The 23,855-nt window shown below is 34.1% G+C and overlaps 1 pseudogene; it reads left to right on the top strand.

The window, feature by feature from the left end:
- The first annotated feature begins 9,283 nt into the window (after window positions 1-9,283).
- LOC141499190 (large ribosomal subunit protein uL4-like) overlaps window positions 9,284-23,855 on the top strand; it is a 28,821-nt pseudogene continuing 14,249 nt past the window's right edge.

The raw sequence follows: 23,855 nt of genomic DNA, 5'->3' as shown, positions 1-23,855 counted from the left end.
TAGGGTCACAGAACTACTAAATGTCTAGAGTGGAATTCAAAATCACATTATCACTCCAAGTCCTTTGCCCTCTGTACTATACCACTCTCAAATGATTTGAATAGAATCAAATTTTCCAATACAAAGCAAATATTAATCCGTTGAAACCACTCCTAAAATACCATGCTTCTTGCAAAAATATATATACCTTGCTTTGACTATTCAGTTTTAAATACAATCTGTTTGTAAGATATTAATTCCCATTCTTAGTAAGTAAATCTGAAACCTTTCCCCTAAACAATTTAGTGTTGAGACTTATAAATGGCTAAATTTCTGTGTGAGGAAGATTGTGGGAAGATTTTCATAGACAATTAGATTAATAAAAATAGATAATATTAATATGGTACTAAGTTTGTAAAACTTTACAAATACCATCTCATTTGATCTTCACAGTAATCCTAGGTGGTGGATGCCAGTTATTATCATTCCCATTTCACAATATAGGAAACAGAAACAGATAAACATTAAGTGATTTGCCCAGGGACATACAGATATTAAGTTATAAGGTCAGATTTGAACTCAAATCTTCCTATACAATGTTCTCTCTGATGTCTGGGGAAAAAAAAGACTAGGAAAAGGAGACTTTTAGGATCAATGTGAGTTTATTTGAGTGAGAAAATCACCAGACTCTCTAGTTCACAAGGGTAAGTAATCTATTTATTACATAGATTTTAATTCACAGATTACTACAAAAGTTCACAGGTTGCTACAAAAACTTCATTTGGAGAAGCAGGAAGAAAGGAGATTCAGTAGAAGTAGTGAAATTAAGCAAAGAATAAACAGCTAGACTTGGGAGAACATCAAGGACAGTTGATGATGATATCTTCATTCTCAAAGAAGACCATGACATCAGGGAGATGATGCCATGACAAGTACATGAATTGGATTTGACTGAGGATTTGATTGTGCTAAGTCACCAGCCTTGGTTTCTCTTCTAGAGTTATCTGTTGGATCCAGTAGGCCAGATATGAATCAGGAAGACTAGAGCTGGCCCACCCTGGATGTGAGGCAGTTAAGTAACTTGCACTGAGTCACACAACCAGTGTCAAGTGTCTGGGGCCAGATTCAAATTCCTACCCTTCTGATGACAAAGCCAGTGCTCTATTTATTCACTGCCTATCTATCTGTCCTATCAAGGACAGCTAAGGAGGAAAGAGAAACAGCTGAAAAACATAACTGGAATTAGATCAATATGGATTCAGCATGGAGAAGGGGGGGTTGAGTGGAGTTTTTAATAGAAAGCCTAGGCCACCTCTTTTGCAGGGAAGAGCCAAGGGGAGTAGAGACAAGGATTGAAGCACCTGGATATGACTGCAGTAAGGCATATACCTTGGAAGTCTAAGAACCAGATAGGTTGAGGAAGGGTAGGGGGAAGGACCTGAAATTGCTTTCTATTATTTATATTTTGAGAAGAGGGCTAAATTGAACTATGGGGAGGGAGTCAGAGGGCCACAGAAAATGTCAGACAAGCACAAATAATAGTTCCTTAATATTACAAGAAAACTTAGACAAATATTTCTTTAATAGTTCTCCTTCAACATATCTACCCAGTTACTTGGCTGCCTCTTAGTAATCTAATCCAAATAGGTTTGAAATGTGGTATGTAGTCATCAATTCCTATCAGTTCTTCCTCTTTATTATTGCTACTGTTCACATTTATCCCATATAATGAGCCTTATAATTGGAGGATTTCAATTCTACATACAGTTATTAAACACTTTTGTCTGTAAAGCTGATGAAAAGCCCTGGCTTTTATTGCATCCCTCTGAGAGAGCACTTAGGAACCTATGATGTAAGTCAGGCATGATCTGTCTTTTGTTTCTCTCCTCAAAATAGACAGAGGTGAACATTGCTGAGAAATAGCTTCAAAATTCTCTGTAAATCATACAGAGATAGGGGAATGCATTAGAGGAAAACTTTGTAGGTGTAACTGAAGAATTCAGAAACAAAAATTCTCTTGCTTTGGAGGTGCTTTAAAGTTTAAGTAAGTAATACAGATAAAACATGCATCATTTTATTTTCACATATTTACCAATGATCAGAAATTCCATACTATTACATAGATTTTTTTTTTTAAAACCACCCACCCAGACTTGTAATTAGGGCAACAATGGTTGGACTCTGAAACCTTGCCTCAGGGTTACAGACATTTAAAGAATGCTGAAAGTATTTGTACTCCAGCAAGTAGAAACAATTGAACTTAGCACCTAGATACTGGTAATTAGTTAGCTACCACTACTTGGTACTTCCTCCACCAAAGAAACAGATTCAACAGACTCAAGCAGCAGCCTCAAGGTATTTCAGAATCTCTTCCTATGAATATCAGTGGCACCATCTTTTTCTCTTCCTCTATATAATTGACACTGGAATTTCAGGACAAATTGATGTTTAAAGTCTCCTTGAACTTCTTTTGTGGCAGGCACTATACTAAGCACATTACATATATTAACTCTTTTGAAGAGCCTAACAACCCTAGAAAGCAAGTGCTATTATTATTCCTATGAAGAAACTGAGGCAGAAGTTAAGCAACTAACCCCATGATCACACAGTTATTAAGCTTTTGAAGTCAAATTTGAACTTAAATCCTCCTGACCCCAGATCCAGTACTCTATCCATTGAGGCAACTAGTTGTCTGTCTCTGATTGTACCCTTTTTCCCTATATTAATGATTGTTGCTCCTTATTTATCAACAAATATTCATTGAATCTTTGATCTTAAGCCCCCTTAGATAGTAAGGCCTAGAATCTAAATAAATATTTCAGTGATATGTTCTTAAGAGGAATTATTCATATACACATATTTTATAAATATTGGGGTTCATACCTCCATAATGTTTGGGTTGGCACTGGAAGTCTGAGAAAGAATAGATGAGATGTAGAGCTCTCTCCTAGGCAAGTTGGCATTTTATTGTGTACTACGCTGACACAGTGGACTGAGAGTTGGGAGATACTCTAGCAAAGAGGCATCTAATATTCCTTCATTTATATAGGGAAAGAGGAAAACGGAAAAGAGAAAAAAAAGATCTCAAATAATTGTCTATTTGAAAGTGGGTCTGGAAGTTGGATGTTGGTGCTTTTAAAAAGGATTTTTGAATATCAAAAAATACTCCAGGTGCTGGAAGTTAGTGATTAAATCTCTTGATCTTATGCAAAAGATAAAAGATAAACACAAGGATCCAGGAAGGACACTCAGAGTAGATCTGAATGTTAGGGAGAGGGCTCATTAAATGGGATCCATCACATAGGCACATATCTGTATTATATACACACATGTATAGCTAAGTATATATTCATGAAATGAAATGTGTATATATTTATACATATGCATATATTCTTTACACAAATGTGTATGCCTATGTATATGTATATCAGTTTACAGAATTCATATACTTTTTGCATAAAACACATTAATTTCTCAGGGTAATAAGTTTGTTTTCTTTGCTTCAAAAGTTATGGGGATTTAGCGGGAAAGACCTTCGTTAATGCTTTCTCTGGCACTATGGATTGGGCAGCTTAATGTGCAAGATTAACTTCCTAGAAGAAACAAGGCTCTATTCAAGTGTTTGGAACTCTCTCTCCCTGCCCTTTCATCTTACTTTTCTCCCTTGGGCAAAGATATATCTCAGATCTCAGATACAGTTTATTCCAGTCTAAGAAGTACCAAAAAGTTTTATTTTGGGCAGCTTCCAAAAGACTTACAAAACAATCACAGACCTTTAGAGTTAGAGAAGGCCTTGGAGATTATATGATCTAGTCTTTTCATGTGTCAATTGCTACATGCTTTTTAAAAAAGATTTATAAGGTTAACCATATTTATACTGCATAGAATATTAATGATTTCCCAAATGGGTTGAAGCCATGGATCAATCAGCAGTTGAATGCATTATTTTTAGGTTTTTGCAAGGGAAATGGGGTTAAGTGACTTGCTCAAGGCCTCACAGCTAGGTAATTAAGTGTCTGAGGTCTGATTTGAACTCAGGTACTCTTGACTCCAGGGTTGGTTTTCTATCCACTGTGCCACCTAGCTTCCCCTATGGTGAATATTCTTAATGTATTTCATAAATAAACATGGATCCTTGCTCATGTAGCCCACTTTTGAAAATGTGAATCTCTTAACATGTAAACTTTTTCATTCTCTCAAATCTGGGATAATGTAACTCCCCTCAAATTAGGAAGTAATTGTCCCTCATTAGAAATTGGTTTGGTGTCCTGCCTTAAGTTAAGAACTATGGTGCTGACTCTTTCCACTGAGTGAATCCAGCTAACACCTTTCAGTGTGAAATGGGGAAGGGGAATTAGAATTTGGCTGACCCTTGCCTTTCCTTCAGTTAGTCCTCTGATAGTTTAAGAAGAGCCTTTGTTTACAGTGAGGAGAAAACAGCACTGAAGATTTCTGCAGACAACTTTCTGGACTGCTCCAGTAAGAAAACATAATCATCTATATAATGGAAAGAAAAATCATTTCATTCATTGGCTTTAAACTGGGTTAACCTCCTCGCTAATTTGCTGACTCAGATTATGTTTATTTTGATGAAGCAAAGTGTATAGGGATAAATCTTTCCATATTCATGCAGCCTAATCATTCAAGAAGAATCACCAAATAACAGAATTCCTCAGTCTTAATGGACCTCATAGGCCTTCCAGTACAACCTTTACCTGAACAAGAATCTTACATTCAAAATAACCAAAAAAACAAAATCCAGCCCTTGCTTGAAAAACTCAATGTGGGGAAAATCCTTGACTTTTCAAGTCAGCTCAACTTTGTAATAACTCTCATTAATAAGATTATTCCCTTCTCTCTTGAATCAAGGCCACACTTATTCCTTTAAAATGCCCATCCATTACTAGTTATTTTTTGCATTTTATGAGTAAACTTAACAAGTCTAATTCCTGTAAATTTAATTTAATTAATATGCAAGTTTGTAAAGTCTTTTAATCTTGACTGTTATCCTTCTCTTTGTTGTCATGGTAAGCATCTCCTTCAAGCTTTCATTAAAATCAAGTAGTGTAATAAGTGATTAGTTTTCATTTATACATTAGTTATGAGAAACTGAGGAAAGGAATCTATGTCTTACAGAGGGAAAAAGCCAGGGAGGATGAGGAAAGAACTATGAAGTGATGTCATGAATAATCAGCATCCAAGAAGTGAGGAATGGAGGTTAAAGGATATAAATCAAGCTAATTCACATCTATCTGACTGAACAAAAGGAATCCCTCTCTACAGAGAAGAAATAAACTTGTAACAGGAAAGCAAGAGATCATAGAATTAGAATGTTGGATGAATTAGTGAATAAACTGGCACCACTCTAAGTATCAGTTTACATATCTGTGTCATACTCTTAAGGTCCTGGTTACCAAATTGTGGGAAAGGGGAAGTTTGATGAGGATTTGGGATCCACATGGGGAAAGAATTGAGTACTTTGGATAGGCTTTTGACCTTGCAATACCCAGCCAACTGGGGACATGGGAGAGACTTGTGTTTCTAGACAGGAGATAAAACGCTATGATTTTGTGCTTCAGATTTCACCATTTCTTTTTGGGATACTTGTATTTAAAATATTTCAATAAAGCATCCACTTTGCTTCACTAATGACATTTATAAGTTTTTGGTAAGGTGTTTGTTTCTTACAAGTGGTAAAAATGTAATGATAATAATAACTATCATTTATATAGAGGGTTAAAGTTTACAATATTCTATAGAAATGTGATCTCATTTATCCTAATCATAACTTTGATGGGTTGGTGTTATTATTATTTCTTCTAAAGAAACTGAGCCTGAGAAAAGTAAATAATTTACTTAAAAGTAAAGTAAGTAAAAGAAAAGTAAATAATTTACTTAGTTTCTAAGTATAAAAAAGGGAGTATAACTCGGGTCTTCCAGTCTCACATTCCACACTCTTTCTACTGATCCCCCACTACCTAAAGATCACAAGGTTGTGCACAAATTCCTGGAGCATTCCTTTAAACATCTAAACTGTCATTTGGAAGCTAGGGAGTATAATGGAAAGAATGCTAAGGCTGGAGTAAAGAAGACTCATCTTCCTGAATTCATTGTCTGGGCAAGTCACTTAACCCTGTTTACCTTAATTTTTTTCATCACTAAAATGAGTTGGAGAAGGAAATGGCAAACCACTCCAACGTCTTTACTAATGAAAACCCAAAGGGCTCATGAATACTTAGAAATGAGTGAAATGACACAACAACACAGTCATTTCACCATTCATGGTGCTCCTTCGGTCTGGACAGTCAATCAGTCTTTATCTGCTCACCTTTATAACACCTTACTTTCCATAGCCTTTTCACAAGAAAAATAAGACCTGGCAAGTTGCTTAATTACAGCCTTACAAGTCTACTGTATACTAGATGGTTGGTGTTAAAAGAGATTTTAAAGACAGATAAACAAACAGATATCCTGGCTATGAATGAGTACCTCCAGTATGGGGGAATCTACTAACATTTGAGGCAATCCACCATAAAGTATTACTCCAAATATTAGAAAATCTTTTCCTGATAGCAAACTCAAATACTTCTCATTGCAAGTTCAATTCAGTGTTCCTCATGTTGAACTCTGGGACTAAATAAAATAGATTTAATCCTTTTCCAAATACAGTCCATCAAAAAACCCTTATGTTTTTTGAGGGAGTTTCCTCTCTCTCTCTCTCTCTCTCTCTCTCTCTCTCTCTCTCTCTCTCTCTCTCTCTCTCTCTCTCTCTCTCTTCTACTGGCAAAATATTACCAGTTCCTTCCATCAGCTTTAATGGTATAGATTCAATTTCTTGGTTTTTTTATTCTTTTTCTGTGTACTTTTCAATTCTTCAATGTCCTTCTGAAATTGTGTTGCCTAAAGATAAACACAATTATTTAAATTTGATCTGAAGCCAGATTTTAGTGGTATTGAAAACAGGGCCTTTTAAAATACAGTCCAAGATATCCTTGATTGTTTTGGTTGCTATACCATATCTTTACTCACTTGAAACTTACACTCCAATAAAGCCTCTAGTTTTTATTTTTTTTGTTTTTGTTCTTATGCAAGACAGTGGGGTGAAGTGGCTTGTGGAAGGTCACACAGCTAGGTAATTATTAAATGCCTGAGGCCAGATATGAATTCAGGTTCTCCTGACTCCAGGGCCAGTGTTCTAGCCACTGTACCACCAGCTACCCCCAAGTCTCTAGATTTTAAAAAAAGATAAACTGCTATCTAATCCTAACACATTTCATGGCAAAAAGTACCTTTTATAAAAAAAAAAGTTTATTCATTTCTATAACTTCATTACAATTTTAAAATATTAAATATTTATTAAATATCTATACTATCCCAGAACTGTGTGTTAGGCAATGTAAATATTGGGTTAAGTCAAGCTACAAGGCCCTCAATAGGTTTCTGTAGAAACTACTGGGAGAATTTGAGAATAAACTCATTGGAGATTCCAAAGACTTTCCTCTTTACCATTACATGCTAAAAGGAATTGAGGACTCTATTGTTAGAAACTAATCCAAATGTTCCCTAACATATTTGTTCATAAAATTCAAGATCATATTTTGTCTACTATAGAGAAATTTTGTTTTCTGAAGAAGAGTGCTGCTGCTGATATTTTTCCTTTATTATTGAAGAAGACCATGGCATCCAGGAAGTGATGCCATAAGAAGTACATGAATTAGATTTGAGTGAGGGGGGTGCTATGTTAAGACACCAGTTGTACTTTCTCCTCCAGAGCCATCTGGGTCCAGTGACCAGTGAATCAGGATGACTGGAGAACACCCTGGATATGAGGCAATCAGGGTTAAGTGACTTGACCAAGGACACATAACTAGTAAGTGTTAAGTAACTGAAGCCAAATTCAAACTTCCATCCTCCTAATTCCAAGACCAGTGCTATATTCACTGCTATACCTAGCTACCCCTGAACAGAATGATAGATTTGGAGTAAAAAAAAAAAAGTTCTGATTTCAATCTAACTTCTGAGGATTGTTAGTTATATAGTATTGGCAATTTAATTTCTATGTATTTTAGGTATCCCTTTAGAACTTGCCTACTAATTAATAGTTGAGTGATTATATTGGTAAGGGAGTTCTTCCAAGAATAAGGAAATCATGGTTACTTACCTGATCATTTAGTACTTATTAAATATTCTTATTTCTTCCATCCCCAATTCCACTACCCTTTTCCTATCTCCCCCCCAAAATCAAGAAATTCATACCATTGAAATAATAAGTGAAGCAAATATAATTTCTATCCCAAGGATAATGTAACCTAATGACACTATTTTTGTAGAGAAATCCAAGTAGCAATTCATAGTATACAAATAAGTTAGGAACAGCTTTTCCATGATTTCACAATTTAATAGTAATAGTAATAACTTAAATTTTTAAAGTACTTTATGATTTACAAAAGATTTTACATCTGTGGACTAATTTGAATGTCACAGCAAACCTGTGAAGTAGGTGCTATATTATTCCAATTTTACAGGAAAACTGAGTTGGATGGCCATTAACTTATTCATTCATAGTATCTCAGGTGTGATTCAAACCCAGGTCTTCTTGATTCAAAGTCAAGGTGTTTTATTAAGTATAGCTTGCTGCTGTAGGGGAAGTCATTATTTAGAATTGATATCCAGATATCCTGGATTCTGTGGGTTAACAAAATAATCACAAAGCACCAAAATGTATTTCACTGTTCATGTCTCTTTCAAGAAACCAAGTCCATTCTAAATCCAGCAAAATCTCTGAGTTCTAAGGGTGCTTCAGTTATGTTTCTGTTGCTACTTAAGATCATTTTATATTTTTTGCTCGATTTTGTGCTTTAGTGTCATAGTATATTGAACTTTAGGGTGCCTCCAGGCTCTACCATGAGTACATACCACACAAAAAATTAACTGAAATGAAGAAAATGTTTTCTCTCAGCTGACTGGGGCTATCTGGGAAATGGGATTTCCACTGCCCTGCTGTTGTATGTGATGAAAACAAAAGATTCACCCATATGAAGGCCAAAGTTGAATATATTTTCATTTTAAGACATATCAGTTGACATATGTCCTTTTAGAGCTACTGCATTTTGACTTATTAGAGTAAACAGACATTGGTTAATAATGCAGAACACATGAACCTATTTTGATAAGCTCATACCTAGTGATTCTTACCATTCATTTAAATAGCAAAATGCTCATAGATTTCTTTCCCTTAGAACTTGGACATGTTATATTGATTTATAGTCTTTAAGTGCTATTTATTAAAGATTTTTCAAACTACATGTCTAAAAAGGTAGGTTAACAGTAGGTAGCATCATGCCTTTCTTGGAAATTGAAATGATGCTCTTAGTCAGAATATCAATGATAAAATAACAAATGGATAGTGCTTTATGATTATCTTTCCCTCCCCAAATATGCCCTTCATTCATATGTCCCTATTTATATTGAAGGTACCATGGATTGAAGGCTAAAATCACTTATTTCTCTCCTAGCCCTATCCAATCAGTAGGCAAGTCTTGCAGATTTTTTTCTTCACAACATTTCACATACTATAATGTATCATAAACTGACACTGGAACCAGAGCAATTTGAGCTCAAGTTTGGTCAGGCAGCTAGACAGTACATTGGATAGAGTGTCTGTAGTCTTGAGTTCAAATCCAACCTTGGATACTTACTATCTGACACTGGGCATGTCATATAGCCTTATTTGCTTCCATTTCCTCATCTGTAAAATGAGTTTGAGAAGAAACTGGCAAACCATTCAAATATCTTTGTCAAGAAATCCCAAATGGGGTCATGAAGAGTGAGGCATGATTGAAGCAACTTTACAAAAAATAGAAAATCTATATTTTATATACTCTGATACTTTGGTATAGGTAAAGTAACCTCTCTCAGGGCTCTCAGCAGTTTTGCCACACACAAAAAAAATGAGACTGAGTGCAATCATATAAGCCAGAAGACTTTTCTTTTTTAAATAAGATACAACAAATTTTCTCTGAACACTGGTCCAATTCTACATGACTTTACTTTTACATTTTTCTTAGTTTAAACATGAATGGATTAAGTAATAGTGAGAAAATTACTAGGATATTTTATTTTGTGAGTTTCTATATTTTCATTCTAAAACATTTTATCTTATGTGGCCTCTAATTATCAAGGTTGGAGAAAGATGGAACTCGTGTCCATGTTCTCTTTTTCTTTAAGACTAAAAATTGCAGAGAAGGTGTCCTATAAGGTCACCTATAACTAGAGGTCCCTATAACTAGAATCTGTTTTCCAGATCTATCTCCAATCTCTATCTTTACCATACCTGACAAACATATTATTCTCATGAATCCTACACTACTTTAAGCATCTATTACCTTCTGCTAATATTATTTCAAAAATTTAACTAGTTTCCTTGACTCTAGTCTCTATCTACTCTAATGTCACCCTCCATAAAACTACCAAAATATTTACTGGGCAGACCATATCACTTCCTTATGCTAGAAACTCCAGGAGAACTCTATTTCTTCTAGAATGAATTAAAAATTCTTTACCTTAGCCTTTCAACTCTTTATTTCATATGAGCATGATGCTACCTACTGTTATCTAACTCTTTAGATATTAGTTTGAAAAATCATTAATAAATAGCACTTGAAGATTATATATATATATATGTATATACATATATATATATATATATATATATATGTATGATATCCTAGAGAAGGAAATCTATGAGTAGTATACATACATACATACATACCAGGTTTATTTCATATTATTTCTTTCATGCTATCTACATTCCAGTCAAATCATCCTACTTATTATTCTCTGAACTCAGCAATCCATATTCTATTACTGTAAGTATTCATCTCAGAATACTTATATTCCTTTTGACTATGGGAACCTTTTGCTGATGTCTTTCTGATATCAGTTCTGCTTGTACCATAAAGCATGGGATTAGAAGCAGGCCATGTATCTGCTGTCTGAGGTATCACTTAGGTAATCTGACTGAGGACATAGAGATTAAGCTCACAGAGTTGCTCCTCACACTTTGGTTATTCTAGAAGGTTATCTCACATTAAAGATATTTTATAAATACACATCCTCTGAAAATCATAAATCCCTCAAAATGTATTTTTATTATTCAGTCAGAGAATATAATTAGTTCAAAATAAAAGTATTTAATTACATTATAAGAAATATAGAAATAAATTGTCTTGACCATAAAAACTGCAGAATACTATTTCACAAACATGCACACCATTTATGAGAAAAATAGATATGGATAATATATGTATAGGGATAAACATGTAGAATATGCATGACCTGGAGATATAAGTTCAAGGATAAATTATAACTGAAATGTTGTAGGGTCTTTTTGATTTTATGTTAGTGTCATCATGCTATTTCCTTTGGGTCTTTTCTTTACTGATCTTGGGTGGCATGCAGACTTTACCTGTGTGTCTTCTGGGCATTTATCCTGTCAGTTTTACACATACACCACCAGATTGTGCTACACTGGTCTCATGAACACATGCCTCTATAAGTCTGCAACCTTAATATGATTATAAGTTTTTATAAATATTTTCCAGTTTTGGTATCTGCTAACAAGTTATGAAGATTATGAAGTAACATTTAAGAATAGTGAATTTGCTTGAAAAAATTCCTTATGTAGGACCTAACCTAGAGCTTAAAACAGAATAAATCCTTCATAAATGTTCATTGGTTGATTAGTTCATTGTTTTCCAAACAAATTCTACAGAAGAAAAGTAGCTGACTTGCACTCAATGTAAATGAAGCATCTAATAAACATATTGTATGCTCAAACTCTAGTAACTAACAAGGCAGGAATCAGAAATTTGAGGGAGGGCAACATGCATCATGTTAATATAGTTGATACTGATATCATAAGATGAATTTTTGAAAAAAAAATAAAAGCTACTATTGCCATGAATGAAAATCAAGATTCAAGAGACTTAAATTTAATAAAATTGTTTCTATACAAAAATTGTTTGTAAAGCTTTTCTTATTTCTGTTAAAATAGTGTAAAGGGGAATGGTGGAGACAACTGTACTTTTGTAACAGTATGGAAAGATCTAAAATATCCCCAATACAACCAAATAAACATAAACTATGTTGACCATTGAAATAAGCTACACAACTCTTTTTGAGGTGGCAAAGAATTAGAAATTGAGGGAATGCCCATCAATACGGGAATGGTTGAACAAGTTATGTTCTATGAATGTTATGGAGTACTATTGTCTCTAAGAAATCATGAATGGTCAAACTCTAGAGAAACAAGGAATGAATTATAAGAACTGATGCTGAGTAAAGGGAGCAGAATCAAGAGAACATTATACATATTAACAACATTGTGAGTTGATCAACCTTGATGGATGTAGCTCCTCTCAGCAGTTCAGAGTGTTAGGACAACCCTAGGAGACCTTCTATGGAGAAAGTTACCCACAACCAGAGAAAGAAAAACAAAACAAAGCAAAACATAAAAAAATCTACAGAATCTGAATAAATACTACATTCACTTTTTAAAAATTTCTCTTACATTTTTCTTTCTTATCTCTTGTTTTTCTTTCTTTTCCCTTAATGCTAATTCCTCATACAAAAAATGACTATAAACATGCTAAACACAAATGTGTATGTACAATATTGCTATATTGGTTGACACTGAAGGAATAGGGGTGAGAAGGGAGGGTAGAAGGAAATTATGTAACTGCAATTACATGTGACTGAATGTTGAAAACTGTAGAATGTAATTGGAAAAATAAAATAAAAATATCAATAAAAAGAAAAAAGAAATTAGCTACAATGTGACATACTTACGGAAAATTAATTTTCCTAGCAACCATGAAATATATGGTCTACCAGCTTAATCTATATTTTCTCATAAGATGAAATTTGATTTTTCCTGTGGGAGCCATGGAGTAAAGAGGAGCATGGCTCTTACTTTCCAATGCTTACCATAGCTTGTGTACCTTCCCAATAACTGCGTATTCAAAAAAAAGGGGGGGGGATATCTAGCAAAAATTCTACCTGTCTTTAAGCTTTGCTTCAACCAGATATTGTGAATTTTATTCATATCAATTTGAGGAAAAAATAACCAGCAACTTTTTGTTAATCATGTTTTACCAGTGTTGAGTCTTAAGGAAATATGGAGTTGATTTTTTAAATTCCTTGTGTTTAAGTAGAGGACTCATTGCTCTAGCCAGGGTACTTTTGGAAATATATGCCAAGGATGTCAAATGTTTGCTCCAACTAAGATATGGTACTGTAGGTATCATAGAATGAACACAAAAATTATGACATCTACTCTATATTGGCAGCTTCTACCCTGCCAGCACTAGTCATGTCAAAAGGTCATCAAAGTGAAGAATTCCCAGAACTTCCTCTCCTATACAAAGTATAGGAGCATAAGAAGACCAAGGAAGCAGTTTTATTGCATAAGAAGCTAAAAGTGTGCAGTGGCATTAAAAAGATTTATGTTTCTCAGACTATGAGACTTGGTAAAAGTAAAATGAGAAATTGTCATCAGATCCAGTATTTGGAACTTTGTATCACCTACAATGAAGGCAATGATATTATCAAGGCTTTCAGAAACATTCCTGATATTACTCTACTTAATGTGAATAAACTGAATCTTTTGAGATTTGCTCCTAAGGGGCATGCGGTGCATTTCTATATTTTGACTGAAAGTGCATTCTGTAAGTTGGATGATTTATATTGTTCATGATGCAGGCCTGCTATCCTGAAGAGTCACTTTAGTCTCCCCATGCACAAGATGACTCACATAGACCTTAAAAGGATTTTTAAGAGTCCTGAGATTCAGAGTCCTCTGTGCACCACCCAAAAAGATTGATTCATTGATGAGTATTCTGGAAGAACCCAAGGAAAACATTTGAGAATCATAGTGAAAATTAATTCATATGCCAAGATAATGCACTAGAATAAAAATCTACGCCATGTAAAAATCAAAGAATCAGAGAAAATAAAAGAATTGCTGCCTTAAAGAAGATTTTGAAGGAGAAAGCAAGCAGAAGATGAGAAGTGTTAGCTAATAAGAAGTTTGCAGGAGCAAAGAAGGTTACATGGCAAAGAAGCCAGCAGAAAAGAAGCTTGGGGAAAAGAAGCCTCCAATAGCAAAGAAAAAGAAGTGTGAAACTCAGAAAAAATCCTCTGGGGAAAAGATAACTGCAATAACCACCCCTACACACACACACACACACACACACACACACACACACACACACACACACATATATATATATATGCATGTATATGTATGCAGCAAATGGCATACTATCTTGTTTCTTAAAGTATATGTTTAATGAACCAGAGGAGGAAATAAGACAGAAAAACTCTGTTTGTGGGGGGGACCTCAATTTTCCTTCCTCAGAGCTAGATAATACTAACCATAAAATAAATAAGAAAGGGGGTGGCTGGGTGGTGCAGTGGATAGAGCACCGGCCCTGGAGTCAGGAGTACCTGAGTCCAAATCCGGCCTCAGACACATAATAATTACCTAGCTGTATGGCCTTGGGCAAGCCACTTAACCCCATTGCCTTGCAAAAAAAAAAAACACCTATAAATAAATAAATTAATTAATTAATTAAACAAATAAATAAACAAAGAAACAAATAAATAAATAAGGAAGAAGTTAAAGAGATGAATAGAATTTTAGAAAAGTTAGATAGATATGATTAAATGGGGAATAGAAAAGAGTATAACATCTTAGCTATACATGGCATCTTTTTAAAAACTGAATATGTATTAAGAAATAAAAACCTCTCACAAACATGCAGAAAAGAAGAAATATTATATACATCCTTTTCAGACTTCAATGTAATAAGAATTACATTCAAGAAAAGGTTATGGAAATATAGACTAAAAATTAATTAATGGAAACTGAATAATATAATCGTAAAGAATGAGTGAATCATAGGATAAATGATAGAAATAATCAATAATTTCACTAAAGATAATGACAATGAGGCAATTTGTCAAACCCTAACCAAGCAGTATTTCAGGAAAATTTTATTCTCTAAATGCATATATCAATAAGATAAAAAGAACATAACAACTTATTAGGCATGCAGCTAGAACAACCAGAAAAAAAGACAAATTAAAATTAAATACCAAAATGGCAATCCTGAAATTCAAAAAAAAAGATTAATAAAAAAGATATAACACATAAAGTAAGGATTTGATTTTATGGGGGAAAATAAGATGATAAATTATTGGGTAATTTGGGTTTTTTAAAGAAAGAATAAAACCAAATAACTAGCATTAAAAATGAAAGAGTGAATTTACTACTAATGAAGATGAAATTAAAGCAATTAATAGGAGCTATTTTGTTCAATTATATGCCAGGAGAACTAACAATCTAAGTGAGATGGATAAATATTTGCAAAAACATATAAACTGCATAGGCTAACAGGAGAGGAAATAGAATGATTAAATAACCTTATCTTATCAAAAAGAAATTGAACAAAGCATAAATGAGCTCCTTAAGAAAAAATCCTCAGGATTAGATAATTTTGCAAACAAATTCTACCGAACATTTAAGGAATGATTCATTCTAATATTATATAATTTGGAATAAAAATAAGCAAAGAGTCTTAACAAATTCTGTTTGTCACTCAAAATTAGTTTTTATATCCAAACCAGGGAGAGCAAAAATAGAGAAAGAAAGAAAACAATATGCCACTATTTCTAATGAATATTGACCCCAAATTTTAAACAAAATGTTAAAAGGTAGATTACAGAAATATATCACAAAGATCATACATTAGGAGGGATGGCTAGGTTGCACAGTGGAAAGAGCATCAGCCCTGGAGTCAGGAATACCTGAGTTCAAATCCAGCCTCAAACACTTAATAATTACCTAGTTGTGTGGCCTTGGGCAATCCACTTAACCCCATTTGCCTTGCAAATACCTAAAAAGAAATCATACATTAAGATCAGTTGGAATTTATAATAGGAATGCAAGACTGTTTCCATAATGGGAATAATATAAACATTTTCATTTTTCATGCATTCAGTCCAATCAGACTATTTGTGATTCCATGAATGAGACTGTCACTGGGCTTTTCATAACAAAAATATTGGAGTAGTTTGCCATGTACTTCTCCAGTAGATTAAGACAAACAATTTAAATGACTTGCTCAGTTTCACAAAACTAGTAAGATTTGACCTTAGGTCTTCCTGACACCAGAACTATTACTCTCTCCATTAAGTAATGTAGTTGCCTCAATAAAAGCAATAAAACCCACATAATTAAGTCTAAAGATGAAATGCAACCCATCTTCCTGTAGGAGAGGCAGAGCAAAGATGGAGTAGCAAAAGCAAGGACTCAGCCAAGCTCTCCCCAAAATCACTCCAGATACCTTTAAATAATGTTCTAAACAGATTCTTGAGTGGTCACAAAAAGACTGAGTGAAAATTTTTTCAGTTCAAGACAACTTGGAAGATGGGAGAAGGATCTGCTGCACCAGGGTGAGTGACAAAGGAGCACAGCTCCTCCACACAGAAAGCAAACTAGTCCCATCAATCTAGGAACAGACCTTTAGGGCAACTGGGTCAGTTGTAGTGATGATGGTTTCCAGAGATTGCTAAGGACAACTTGGAAGGTCAGCAGGAATAGTCTGCCACACTGGGGTGAGATTGGAGCAAGTACAATACAGGTTTCAGCAGTGCAGACCAAGCTTTTCCCCACCTCAGTTCAACAGTGAACTCAGGAGCCACTGAATAAGCAGAGGCAGCTGCTTCCAAAATTCTCAACCCATGGATGGTAAGGGGGTTTGAAGGAGATTACAGGGACCTTTTTGCTTTCAGTAAGGTAGGACTTTGTTGCTTTGCTCATATGAAGTCTTGGTACCAGTTTCAGGAGAAAGAGTAGAATCACAACCAATTTATCACAGCTGATCACTAATCCTCCTCAAAGTTCCAGGGAAAAAGGGTGCATGTGGTCACTCACAGGACAGAGTACAGGTCAAGAGAGTGTGGTACAAATCTCTCCTTAGATCATAATTCCTTGAAAGAATTGAAAATTTTCAGATTCCAAGAAGTAACTCTGAAAAGAACTGCCAAAAAATCCCAAATTCCCCACATCCCAAATCTCTGGAAGCAAAGCCCCATCTTAACAAAGAGTTAAAATCAAGTCATAGTATAGGGATCTGAGCAAACAACAGAAGAAGAAAAAAACTGGGGGCAGCTAGGTGGCAGAGTGGATAAAGCACCGGCCTTGGAGTCAGGAGTACCTGGGTTCAAATCTGGTCTCAGACACTTAATAATTACCTAGTTGTGTGGCCTTGGGCAAGCCACTTAACCCTGTTTGCCTTGCAAAAAACCTAAAAAAAAAAAAAAAAACTCTGACCATAGATAGTTTCTTTGGTCATAAGGAAGATTAAAATATATATTCAGAAAAAGATAATAAACTCAAAGTTTCTACATCTAAAACCTCCAAGAAAAATATGAATTGGTCTCAGGCCATGGAAGAACTTTAAAGGAAAATCAAGTAAGGAAGTTAGAAGAAAAAAATGGAAAGAAAAATTATACTGATAAGGGAAAATCTTGAAAACTGAGTCACAGCTTAGTGAAGGAGACACCAAAAATAGGAAGAAAATAATGTCTCAAAAACCAGACTTGGCCAAATGGAAAAAAAGGTCCAAAGAGTCAGTGAAGAGAAGAACACTTTAAAAAGTTGAATTAGCCAAATGGAAAAGGACTCACAAAAGTTCACTGGAGAAAATAATTTCTTAAAATATAGACTTGAGCAAAGGGAAGCTGGTGACTTTGTGAGAAATCAAGAAATAATAAAACAAAACCAAAATAATGAAAAACTAGAAGAAAATGTGAAATATCTCATTGGAAAAACACCTGACCTGGAAAATAGATCCCAGAAACATACTTTAATAATTATTGGACTGTAATTATTTTTCTGGTAATATGTTAGTTTAAGTATATATTTCTTTATATATTAACTTTTTTTGTTGATAAATTTTGCAATCTGCTAACCCAGTTTCAAGTGCTTTTGCATTGCCTATTGGTTATCCCAGAAATTTAATTCCTTGAAGACTCTCTTGTCTCATGTTGAGATCATGCAATGTTCTTGAGGGAAAATGATAGAAAAATCAATTGTTAATAAAATTATGAATGTTACCATTGGAAACAAATATTATAGTGGGGAGAGGGGGATAAAAAAGAATAAAGTTGCTTGATAACTTTGATATATATATATATTAAAAGAAATAGCAAATTGCACATAAGAGATTGGAATTTCATGTTCAATCTTATTCTTCATTGTTATGGAAATACTTGTTTTATTTCTTAAATTTAGAATAAAAGAAATGAAATAAAAATTTAAAAATATTAGACTACCTGAGAACCATGATCAAAAAAGAGTTCAGTCATTTTTTTCAAGAAATTGTCAAGGAAAACTGACCTGATATTCCAGAAACAGAGTGTAAAAATCAATATTGGAAGAATCTACCAATTGACTCCTTTAAAAGATACAAAAATGAGAACTTGCAGGAATATTACAGCCAAATTCTAGAGCTCTCAAGTCAAAGAGAAAATATTGTAAGCAGGCAGAAAGAAACAATTCAATTATCATGACACCACAGTCAGAATAACAAAAGATCTAGCAACTTTTCCAGTAAGGGATTGTAGGGCTTGGAAAATGATATTGCAGAAGGCAGAAATATTTGGATTTCAAACAAGAATCAACTAGTCAGTAAAACTGAGCATACTCTTTCAGGTTGAAAACATGGAAATTCAATGAAAAAGGGGACTTCAAATAGGGGACTTCAAATATTGAAGCTCAAGTGAAGCATAAAATGGAAAGTTAAATCCTAGGGTACTTAATGATGCTGAATTGCTTATATTTCTGCATGGGAAGATGATAGAGATAACTCATATGAGGTTTCTCACTTATTAGGACAATTGGAGCATATTTAGATAAGGCACAGGTGGAAGTTGACTTGGAAGGGATAATATAATAAAAATATTGTATTAAGGGGTGAGAGAGGATTTTACTAAGAAAAAGTGAAAGGAAAGGTAGAATGGGATAAATTATTTCACATAAAAGAGGTAAGAAAAAGATTTTGCAATGGAGTGGAAGAGAGGGGAGTTGAAGATGAATGAGATTCGCTTCTATATTGGCTCAGAGAAGGATTAACACACACTCAATTATGTATAGAATTCTATTTTATCCTAGAGAAAAATAGGAGGGGGAAGGGGACAGGAGAAAGGAGAAAGGAGGGCAGATACAGAGGAAAGTTTGTGGGAAGGGTTATCAGATGCAAAACATTTTTGAGGAGGGAATGGATGAGAATAGCATAAATCGAGGCACTAGGAAAGAGGGGAATATGTTTAGCAATAGTAACTGTGGGAAAATTATTGAAATAAGATTTCTCTGATAAAGACCTTATTTCTAAAACACGGACAATTGAATTGATTCAAATTTATAAAAAAGGACCATTTCACAAATGATAAATGTTCAAAACATGAATAATTTTCAGATGAGGTTTCATTGCTCTCTAAAAAAAGTATACTAATTCTATTGATTTGAGAAATACAAATAAGAACAATTTTGAGATACTGCCATACATCCATTGGATTGCCTAATAAGACAGAAAAAGAAAATGACAGATGTTGAAGGGTTGCAAGGAAAAATGAGACATTAATGAACTGTTGAAAGAGTTGTGAAATGATTAAAAATTCTGTAGAGCAATTTGGAACTATGTCTAAAGAGCTACAAAACCAGGTCTGCACTTTGACTAGCAATGCTGCTATCAGGTCTATATTTCAGAAGCAATGAAAAACAGGAAGGAAAAGAATCTATGTGCAAAAAAAATATTTATAGCAGCTTGTTTTTCTGGCGACAAGGAATTGAAAATTAAGGAAATGTCCATAAGTTGGGCAATGACTGAACAAATTGTGGTATGTGATTATGATGGAATATTATTCTTCTATAAGAAGTGATGCTCTCAGTAAAATCTGGAAAGATTTACATGAACAGATGCAATGGAAAATGTACTATATACAAAGTAAAGCAATATTATAGGATAATAAACTGTGAATGACTTACCTTTTCTCAACAAAACTGTGACCCAAGACAACTCTGAAGGACTTATGATAAAGCATACTATCCATCCGCAAAGAAAGAACTGATGGTGTCTGAATGCTGACTGAAGCATAGTTTTTTTGTGTGTTTCTTGAAGAGTCAGTTTTTTTTGGGGGGTGGGCTGTAAGGAAAGGGGCTAAGTTTACTTTCACTACTTATTATGGAAATGTTTAGCATGACTGTACATTTTTAACCTGTAACAAATAACTTGCTTTCTCAATGAGGGGGGAATGGGGTGGGCAGATGAGAAAGAATTTGGAACTCAAAGTTCAAAAAATGAATTTTAAAACTTGTTTTTACATGAAACTGGGGAAATAAAAGAAAGTATAAAATGAAAAAAGAAACCATTAGAAAGCATAGAAATAAATGAAGACCTTAAAATGAAAAGTAGTACCTCTAAAATCATGAAGAAGAATTTTTTATAATGGGCATCAAATGAAACCACACTGGGGAGATCAAGGGTGAAGCAAGGATGTCCATTATCACCGCAATTATTCAATACTTCATTTGAAGCTAGTTATAGCTACTAGGAAAAAAATAAATTGGCAGAGTAGATAGTAAGGAAAAAACATCTTTCACTGTTTCCAGTTGATATATGATGGTATATTTAGAGAAGCCTAGAGAATCAATACAAAGTACTAGTTGAAATAATAAAACCACTTTAGTAAAACCGTGAGATAGCAAATAAATCATAAATATATCTGGATATTTCCAAAAAACACTCAGTCAGCAAGAAGAGACATAAAGAGAAATTCAATTTAAAATGACTGCAAAGAATTTAAAATACTTGGGAGTCTACTGCCAGAACAAATCCAGATACTAAATGTTTACAGTTGCAAAACACATTTCACATAAAGACAAATCTAAACAATTAGAGAAGAGTAATTACCCTTGGACAGACTGAACTAAAATATTAAAAATAATAATCCTACCTAAATAAATTTACTTATTCAGTGCCATGTCATTCAAGTTGCCAAAGAATTATTTTAGGTAACTAGAAAAAATAAAATAATCTGAAAGAGCAAAAGGTCAAGAATATTAAGGCAATCAATTTTAAAAATATGAAGGAATTCAATTTAACAGAACTAGATTTTTAGCTATATTACAAAGAAGTAAATAGTGTGGTGAATCAAAGCTACAAATTGCACAATAGTAAATAACCATAGTAAGAAGGAAGAAGAGAAAGAAGGAAGAGAAAGGAGAACAAGGAAGGGAAGAAAAAGAAAATACTAGAAGGAAGAGAGAAGGAAAAGTAAAAAGAAGAGGAGAAAGGGGGAAAGAAGAGGTGAGATGGAAGAGAAAAACAAAAAGGGGAAGGAAGAGAAAGAAGAAGTAAAAAGGAACAAAGAAAGGAGGATAAGCAGAAAAAGGAGAAGGAAGAAAAGGATGAGGAGAAACAACCATTTCCATTCAACTGCTTTTCTAGAATTCTTACCATCCTACAAGATCACTTCAACTTTGTAGCATCCTCTGCTTCAGCTCAGTTCCCTCCTTCTGATTAGAGATGAGGAAAGGCTGACATCAGAGATCCTCCCAAATTTTCTATTTTTTTCCTTGAACATTTGCCTTAGGGATTAAAATAATGTAATGCTAATTGGCATATCTAGATCTTTCCATAGATTCTTCTTTTAAATATTTTTATTTACAATTTTTAGTTTCAAATTCTATCTCACCCTCTTTCCTTCTCTTCCTTTCTCCCTGAGATGATAAGCAATTAATGTTTATCCTTCATTTTTTTAGGGTTTTTTTTGTAAGGCAAACTGGGTTAAGTGGCTTGCCTAAGGCAACATAGCTAGGTAATTATTAAGTGTCTGAGACCGGATTTGAACCTAGGTACTCCTGAGTCCAGGGCTGATGCTTTATCCACTGTGCCACCTAGCCACCCCTTATCCTTCATTTTTGAAGAAAACCACATCAGGGAAGGTGATGCCATGATAAGCACATAAATTGGATTTCAGTGAGAGAATGCTGTGCCAAGTCACCAGCCTCACCTCCTCCTCTGGGTCATCTAGGTCCAATGGCCAGATATAAATCAGGATGACTAGAGATGACCCTGGATGCAAGGCAAGCAGGGTTGAGTGACTTACCCAAGGTCATAGAACTAGTAAGAGTCAGTGTCTGGGGAAGAATTTGAACTCCTGTCCTCCTAACTCCAAGGCCAGTGTTTTATCCACTGCAGCAACTAACAATTAAATATATATTATATTATATTATATTATATTATATTATATTATATTATATTATATTATATTATATTATATTAATTATATTATATTATATTATATTATATTATCACTAATACAATATGAGTATTTGTACTGAAAAATGGAATACATATGAGGGACCTTCTTTTTACTGAAAATTGTCTCTGCCTAAGACTTCCCATGTCCTACATCACTAATGTCTTTCACAATTTAGATATTAAACTAATTTATTTTTCATTTAACTTTTCTTGATCTGTTGATACCTTTATTTGGACTTCATAAAATCATTGAATAGAAAACAATTTAAATTACTCAATTCCCAACCTCTTAGAAAATATATTTTTTTTCCTGGAGAGAATGTATGTTAGAAAACCACTAGTCACCAGTGATGGAGTTCAGAATGCTAAGGTATTTCAGAAGTCATCATCTCAGGACTCTATCCAAGGAATAATCTCCTTATATAATATACCAAAAAATTGTAATTCCAACTTTGCTTGAAGACATCCTGTGAAGGTTAAGTTTTCACTCTGCTTTAGTTACCAAGAAAATACCACTTTCAGATGATGCTGAATGCTAAGAAGATTTTCCTTTGAAGGTACTAAAATCTTCCTTCTCAAATAGTCATGGTAGCATTAAAGCAAGACATATGAAGATTCTATCATTAGCATTATAAAAATATTTTCTCAGCTCCTTGTTACAAACTAATCATTATGTCTACAAAAATTCACCATCCTAAAAGGTTACAACAACGCTGAACTATCTCTTCAGTACCTTCTACCCAAAAAGGAATTGTACAAATTATTCAAATGTATTGCACAAAAAGGGATAATAGTGTCTGGTCTATTAGTTTCACCAGTATCTGCTAACATGTCACCACTCTTTCTTAGAGACTCTTCAGATACATGTCCTATAGAATTTCTTAGGCAAACGTTTCTCTCAACAGGCTTATATTATATTGAAGGGCGTATTGGCACAAAAAAATCACTGAGACCTGTTTAAAATAGTCACTGGCTAGCTAACTTCATTTTTAATTTTTGCCAGTATCTCCTTACAAAATCACTCTATTGTGCCTCCTCCCCTCCATCCTTGGATCTCTCAGGAGTTATGCAAGTAATTGTATTTACAGGAAGCACATACCAATACTCTTTTACACATATTAGAATAGTTAAATGTGAGCCTAAATGCTGGATACTTACCATAGTTTTATGTTCAGTTCTATCTCTTCTTTTCCACCCCCTCACATACCACTGGTAGAGTAGCAAAACTGATGGCAAGATTGAAGCTTCTCACAGAAGCAAAATAACTATGCAGGGTAGAAGAGATATGGCTACTTTTTAACTGCATCTTCTAGAACAGATTCATATTGTACTGCAATTTACCAAATAAAGGGGAAAATATAAAAACAAGTGCATGACATTTCTTATTTCATGCTGCCACAATTTTTCAAAAAGATTTGCCATTTGAACTTTACCAAAAATGCCCTGAAATTGTAAAATTTTGCTGAAATGTTGGGCCTTCTCATT

This window comes from Macrotis lagotis, chromosome X (assembly GCF_037893015.1).
Source record: "Macrotis lagotis isolate mMagLag1 chromosome X, bilby.v1.9.chrom.fasta, whole genome shotgun sequence".
NCBI classification, from domain to species: domain Eukaryota; kingdom Metazoa; phylum Chordata; class Mammalia; order Peramelemorphia; family Peramelidae; genus Macrotis; species Macrotis lagotis.
Note: the sequence above shows the minus strand (reverse complement) of the source record. Positions and strands in the feature narration are given on the sequence as shown.